At 40.1% G+C, this 7,553-nt stretch overlaps 1 pseudogene; it reads left to right on the plus strand.

Annotated features, from left to right (window-relative positions):
• Positions 1 to 7,193, plus strand: part of LOC133768098 (transcription initiation factor TFIID subunit 4B-like) — a 32,319-nt pseudogene extending 25,126 nt beyond the window's left edge.
• The last annotated feature ends 360 nt before the right edge of the window (positions 7,194 to 7,553 follow it).

A 7,553-nucleotide genomic window follows, 5' to 3' on the forward strand; every position in this document is an offset into this window, starting at 1 on the left:
TGAAAGATCATTTGAAAACAAAAATTTCAGTATAGTTACTAAAATCAAACATATACATAACTTAGGGCCCAGCAGTTCCTCCCCCAGATACAAATCATTTATTATTCATGGATATGTATTTGTAAGTTATTCTCACTGTTATATTTAGTATTTACATCGGTGGCACTTTATAGCTGGTAAGGTAAATGTGGTTGCCTACCTGTATTATAAATTATTCATCCATTAATTTCACTTGAAATAGGATACTAACACAATCTATGTGGCAAGAATTTTTCCTGAGCTGTGGGTGCAGCAGAGTGAAACACTACAATTCCCTGTCTTCATGGAGTTCACTTTGTAGTGGAAGAAAACATAGGATGAGTTCAACTAATATCAGAGTAAAATACACAACATGAAGAAGAAATGGGGGAGCTAGAGCAGCAATAAAGGATTTACTGGGAGTCTGACATATTCAATAGAGTAGTCAGGGAAAGATTCACTGAAAAATTAATTTTTTTTGACAGGCAGAGTGGACAGTGAGAGAGAGACAGAGAGAAAGGTCTTCCTTTTGCTGTTGGTTCACCCTCCAATGGCCGCTGTGGTAGGCACGCTGCGGCCAGTGCACCGCGCTGATTCGATGGCAGGAGCCAGGTGCTTCTCCTGGTCTCCCATGGGGTGCTGGGCCCAAGGACTTGGGCCATCCTCCACTGCACTCCCTGGCCACAGCAGAGAGCTGGCCTGGAAGTGGGGCAACCGGGACAGGATCGGTGCCCTGACTGGGACTAGAACCCGGTGTGCTGGCGCCGCAAGGCAGAGGATTAGCCTAGTGAGCCATGGCGCAGGCCCTGAAAAATTAAATTTTGAACAACAACAACGAAAAACACTTGAAGCAAAGGCATGCTAATATGCAGGGGAAAAATGCATTCCAGGCCAATAAGACTGGAAAAGCAGAAACAGGGGAAGCCATGCAAGTAGCATATTCAAGGAACAGCAAAGACACCAATGATAATGACAGTGAATTAGTTATAGAGGATTATCTAATGCATGTACATAAGAAAGAATGGGTGGCCGGATCATATAGGGCTTTAAAGGAATGGAAGAACTTGACCTTTTACTCTGAGCGAGAAGGGTTTGCCTGAGAGGCTGAGCTGAGGGACACCATGATGTGAGTTTTAAAGGGTTCTTACCTGGTTTCCAGAATTCAGGAGGGTGCTTCATAAAAATTCAAACTGCAGACAAATAACAATGATGTCAGCATGAAAGAGAAAGAAACTGAGATAAGAATAAAGGGTAGAATTACTTCCCTTCATTAATTCAAAATCTATTGAGCACACTGTCAATATCTGGTTAGGATTTTTAAACAAATAAGTTACTTGTAGATTTCTACCCCCACAGAGAATGTACATCAGGAGGTGAAACATGGGCAGAAATCATCATAACAGAATGTAGGGAACAAAGACCATAAGATAACTTCTTGTCTTCGGTTAGAGGTAGAATTACAAAAATCTTATGGCACTTGGCCTTTTGCTTACTACAAAATCTAAGCCTCTCAACATGTGCTAGGTCTCTTGCCAACTGCTAGATTCTTGGCATTTAAAATAGTTCTTGGCACATAGCAATCAGTAGGTATTTGATGCTTATTGATAAAATGGATATGTATTGGCCAGTGCTGTGGCTCAATAGGCCAATCCTTCACCTGAAGCACCGGCACCCCAGGTTCTAGTCCCGGTTGGGGAGCCAGATTCTGTCCCGGTTGCTCCTCTTCCAGTCCAGCTTTCTGCTGTGGCTCGGGAAGGCAGTGGAGAATGGCCCAGGTCCTTGGGCCCTGCACCGCCATGGGAGACCAGGAGAGGCACCTGGCTCCTGGCTTCAGATCGGTGTGGTGCGCCAGCTGCAGCGGCCATTGTGGGGTGAACCAACAGAAAAGGAAGACCTTTCTCTCCCTCTCTCTCTCTCTCTCTCTCTCTCTCACACACACACACACACACACACACTGTCCACTCTGCCTGTTAAAAAAATGAATATGTACATGCAGCTATGTAGGGAGAAGAGCACTCAAGATAAAAACATAAGCAAAAACCCACAAACATAGAGAGTTGGAGCTTGTTTCCTCAGTCATATTTGCTGAAGTAAATGAAAATAGTGGTAGATGAAATTAAAAGCATCATAGAATGGGGACAGAACATAGAAGACTTGTGAAAGTCTCATGATCATTTTCATTAAGGATTGTGGAGTGATAGGAATAGAACTTGTACAGGAAAGGTCAGTGTAATCTATACTCTTAATTGATTGAGCCAATCAACCAATCAGTGGGTGGGATCTATAGACCAATTTGGGTGACCTGTGCAAGTCTAGACAAAATAAGATGAAGGCATCATCACATGATAATCTTTTAGTACTTTCATCATTACACATCCACTGTACTGAGTAAGCATTAGTAAGTGTAGCATCGCTAAATATTTATTTATACTCTGATTATTTTATATTTTGCTATCCTTTTTTTGACTGACAATATAGCATGTTTAGCATATGTGTTAGACACTTCTACTTATCTCCCAGGATAGCTTCTTCCCTACATACAATAATAAAACACATCACATTTGAGTTGTACACAAATACTAGTTGGAGCTTATTTACCTGTCTCTCGGAACTCAGTGCTTCCCCTAAGCTACGTTTTGACTGTGGATTCAAGAATGACAGCTTCTGGAACCTGCCTTCATAATAATAAAACTGTGCTTCAGTTCATCTTCAGTTACTGATTGCTCCTTACTCATTTTTCTCTTTGCCTGACAGAAATGGGTGTTGGGGAGTACACCTTTGTGAAATTATTTAGATTTCTTAGCTCATTTCCTAACAAGATAATATGCGACATGGGAGTTCTTCAGTGTGCAGTGTTTCACAGGCATTTGACAAAAGGTAAAATTTAAGTATATTACTAAATTCTGGCCAGTGGACTATGAGTAAAAATGGGTGCAGCACCTGAGTCATGCTCATGGTTTCAGTCCTTTATTTCCTTTTCCTCCTTCCTGAGGGTGATGTTTGATCTTGGTGTTTGATCCTGGTAAGCTCATCTTGGTCCAGTCATTATCCTGAAGAACACAAGGTAAGAATTTAGAAGAGTCCTATGCCCCTGGTTCTATTTCATGAGGAAAAACTGTGCAACTTCCTGAGATTACCTACAAACTTGAACTCTGATAAGAGACAGACAATTTTCTTCTCACTAAAGCTATTGTTATTTGGTCTCTGCTAAAGCAGCTAATTCAATACCTTACTTTATAAACTACAAATATGGATCATTATCACTGTGTATCAAATGAAATATGATAAATATAAAACTATGTATCTAAAGTAATGAGAAAATTATTTCTCTCAACCATGAGCACAGATCATCTATAGAGAAAAATTTGTGCATTATAAAGTTTAATGTGAACTTCTCTATCATCACATCTAAATCCTAGCTTGTTTATGATAGGGTAGATTAGCACAGGAAGCATCTACTGTCCTCTTAGATGAACACAACATATTACAGGTTACTGGTTTCTGGTCACAGGTTATTAAAAGGAAAATCAGGGTCTGTCACTGTGGCACAGTAGGTTAATCCTCCACCTGTGGTACTGGCATCCTATATTGGTGCCATTTCAAGTTCTGGCTGCTCCTCTTCCATCCAGCTCTCTTCTATGGCCTGGGAAATCAGTGGAAGATGGCACAAGTGCTTGGGCCCCTACACTCATGTGGGAGACCTGGAAGAAGATCTTGGTTCTTGGCTTTGGATGGATCCAGAAACAGCCATTATGACCATCTGAGGAGATAATCAGTGAATGGAAGAACTTTCTGTTTTTCCCTCTCACTGTCTCTAACTTTATCTCTAAATAAATAAAATCTTTTTTTAAAAAGGAAAAACAACTATGAAATATTCAAATTCTGTATTTTTCCTGTCAGTCTTTAATGCTTTAATAACATTAATTTGGAGGTTGTTCTCTGATTGCAGAGTTTTGGGATTGCTTGTTTTCATATAGATTGCAATGAAAATTTCTTAAAAGCAAAATAATCACTATTAAAAACAATTGACTTCAGGATTTTAAAAACTTGCCATTAACGTTTATCATTTGGTAAGTATTTTTGAACTCTGATATACAAATTATCACTTTAAATGAAGATTTATGTGTGCATAGCCCATTCGACCAAATCTATTTTTGATCCAGCTTGCATATTTTACCACTATTAGCACCTTCAAGAAAAACATTGGGAGTGTGTTTAATTCCACTTATCTTGTGTAGCAAACCACCAGAATGGTGAAGTATCTAATTTATTAGCTTTACTTTGACAGAATTCAAGTTTCCCTGTAAACATGATGGCTTTTGAAACATGAGATTATAACTAAGGCAAGTAGGACATTGGCATACACATTCTGAACAGAAAAAGGCCTTCAGAAAGAGCAGGAATATTCTCCTTTGTAATGTTGAAAAGTCTACATGGCTGAAGACTAAAATGGTGAAATGTAAATACCAGATAGGAAAAGAAAACTTTCACTTCATGTCACATTGAAGTTACTTTGTACAGTGGTGTTATATTTCTCTCATGAAGACTTTATTTTTGGTTTTGCTGTTTTTCCTTGAAGTATGAAGGATGAGGACTGTGCTTTGGTGATTCCAAATCCCCACACGTGCTTAGTAAATAGTGGGTGCTTAAAAATGGTTATTGAATAAACGTAAACAATATTTACATTCTAATTTTATGATTTATTATAAATGAAGTCAAAAAGCTCTTACCCAATGAGAGATATGTATTACCACTAAGAGATTTTACCTTTATGTTATGAAAAAGGAAGGAGATAACAACCTCAAATAACTTAACTATATGGAAAACTTCTTCATATTCCTTTGTTAATCATGTAGACATATTTAGCATGTCTGGCAATACTAAAATATTAATTCTTCAGAACTATGACTTTAGATGTAAGGCTATGTTATTGAATTAACATGATTTATGAAGGTATGAACATATGTTTAGAAAAAATGATCAATTTTCTTACACAATTTTAAAGTTAAAATATAACATTCAAAAATCTGAAAAATTATAATTATAAATACTATGGAAAAGAAAAATGGATTATGAACTTGAATATTTATGGTGTTCTGCACTGCTAAATGTGAGTAATCTTGGTTGTCATGAGAACCTATCCATGTGCAATTTCATGAAAAAGGAATGCAGTTACATCAAAAATGAATTTTAGTCTATTTCCAATAATGTTAACTAATTTCAACTGACACACATTTCAAAAAGGAGAATATCCATTTGTGTAGCTGCAAGTCAGTCGGTCTAAAGGTTTACAATAGTGTTTCATAACTTAGCAACAAGGTATTACATTTGTAACACATAAGTAAAACAAATAATGTGACACTGGAAAACGGCACCCTTCATTTCACAAAGGAGTTAGCATATAATGCATCATATCCTCCAAGGGCTACACAGATTACATAGATTTGAAAGCTGTGCTTGTTACTTCATGCCTTCTTCCCACTCAAGTGTTTACTCAGCAAATCTGCTTTTGCATACCAAATTTAGAACTATGTAACAAATGGTAAGGCTTTAAAAATAACCTGTTTGGCCAGCACCTAAACCAGGTGTGCATTGTAAATATTTTTTTTCTTCAGTATTGAGAATTATTTTTATTACCACAAACAATGGAAAGGAAATGTGAATTGATTAAAAGGCAGGGATACCTAAATAAATCTTGGATTTTTTTTAAAGATATGTAAAAGGCCTATCAGGAGACAGGTTTCATATTGAGTTGCCTTTCAGTACTCTCACAGGGTGTTACCATTTTGTAAGAATGTTGTTACAGCAAATGCTAGGATACTCTAAAATTTCCAAGGATAAGTAGATGAAATTTCTTTTTGCAGATGATTTAAGGAGTTTACCTTCTCAATTGTCTATCAGCTCATGTTACATTTTTCAAGTTAATAGAAGCTAAGAACTTGCCTTCTGTACGGTCTTTGCTGAGTGGGACTAGTTTTGGAACACATTGTTGCACATAAATAAATGTGATTTTTGGTAAAGATGATTCAGGAAATTGGGTCAGAATTCATTCTAGGGCAGCAAATCTCTATATCTCCTGTCCCCTACCTTAGAGCAAGCACCTGTAATTCAGGAAGATCCCTTACAACTGAGTTTTTCACCACGGTTTTAACTGTGAAGCCCTCAGAATCCAAGGAGTGAGGCTGGTGCTCCTGCAGCGCCTAATGCGACAGCAGCTTGGTCCTCTTCAGCTTCTTGTCTGGGCATTTACTTAAACTCAGGGTCTCTTTTTCTTCTACCATCTTCCTAGAAAGAATCTTGTTCTCATAAAGAGCATAGCAAAATACTGGGATTTATGGTTGTGAGTAGGAGGTCTGGAAAAATGTAAAAATGCACATTGCCTGTAGAATTTCACCACCTCATAGTGCTCAGGTTGGTCCAGATATTTGGCAGCTCCTAGGTGAAGGGGGTTTTGGGAGGCCAGGGGAGGGAAGACAGCAGGATCCTTGCTGGAGCTGCAGAGAGCTTTTAAAGCTGGGCCACCCCATTGCTAAGCAACTCTCCAAGGTGTCATGCAATAGACCCGCCTCCTGGGACGTTTTACCTTGGCCTTCTGCTAGAAAGGGCGGTGAGCCATGTGCTGTGTGAGCAGAGACTAGCCCTTCAAATGATGGCTCCCAGGATGACCTGGGAGATTGGGCACCAGCGCGTGCACATTCCAACGGGCGGGCAAGGGGTGTGGTGGCCTGGAGGATTGCACACCACTGCGCAGCTGGCGAGAGGAGCTGTGGGAAGGCGGTGGATGTTTATGCCCCTTCCTGCCTCTCAACCTCCTCCTGTTTAGTGACCATGACAGGTACCTGGGTGCCTTCCAGGTGTGCTCTCTGCACCGCCCTGTGCCTGAACTGGACGTGGCGCCAAGCCGCCTTTGGCAGCCTGGGACCCCTGGGTGTCTACAAGGGACACCTGTCCTCAGCTCACATCACTGGGCTCAGCTATTCGGTGCTCAGGGACCTCTCCCTATCTGCCGCAGCCTCTATGAGGTGCGGGAGAATAAATATGTGTCCTCAGATTCCAGTCTCGCCCAACCCACTGAACAAGGAACCAGCCGAATCCCACTAGCCCAGGGACACAGGGTCGCTGATGGACCCTCAGAGAGCCAAGCCTGGTCCTGCAGGCAGGCCATCGGTCCCTAGAGGTGCCGGTCGCCTACCTTTCAGCTTAGGAGGGAGCAGGAGGAAGCCCCAGTGAAGCAGTGAGCTGCAATGGAAGGGACCTGGCCATGAAATCTGGGTTCTCAAGAAATGCCTCTACATGAATGCAATCTTTTAGCTCCAGGGATCTTCCCTTTAAAATTTTTCATTGAAAGTCTGAGAGAAATCATAAGTGTAAATAATACAGTTATTGAATCTACCTTGTGCAAAATAAATGAACGATTTAAAAAAATTATACAGATGCAGTTTTGCAAATGAAACTGTGAAAGTGGCTTTTAGGGTTGTTTATAAATGTTGTCAAGCATAAGATTAGCAAACAACCTCTTCCAGGGTTACTAGGTC

This window comes from Lepus europaeus, chromosome 10, assembly GCF_033115175.1.
Source record: "Lepus europaeus isolate LE1 chromosome 10, mLepTim1.pri, whole genome shotgun sequence".
Lineage (NCBI taxonomy): Eukaryota > Metazoa > Chordata > Mammalia > Lagomorpha > Leporidae > Lepus > Lepus europaeus.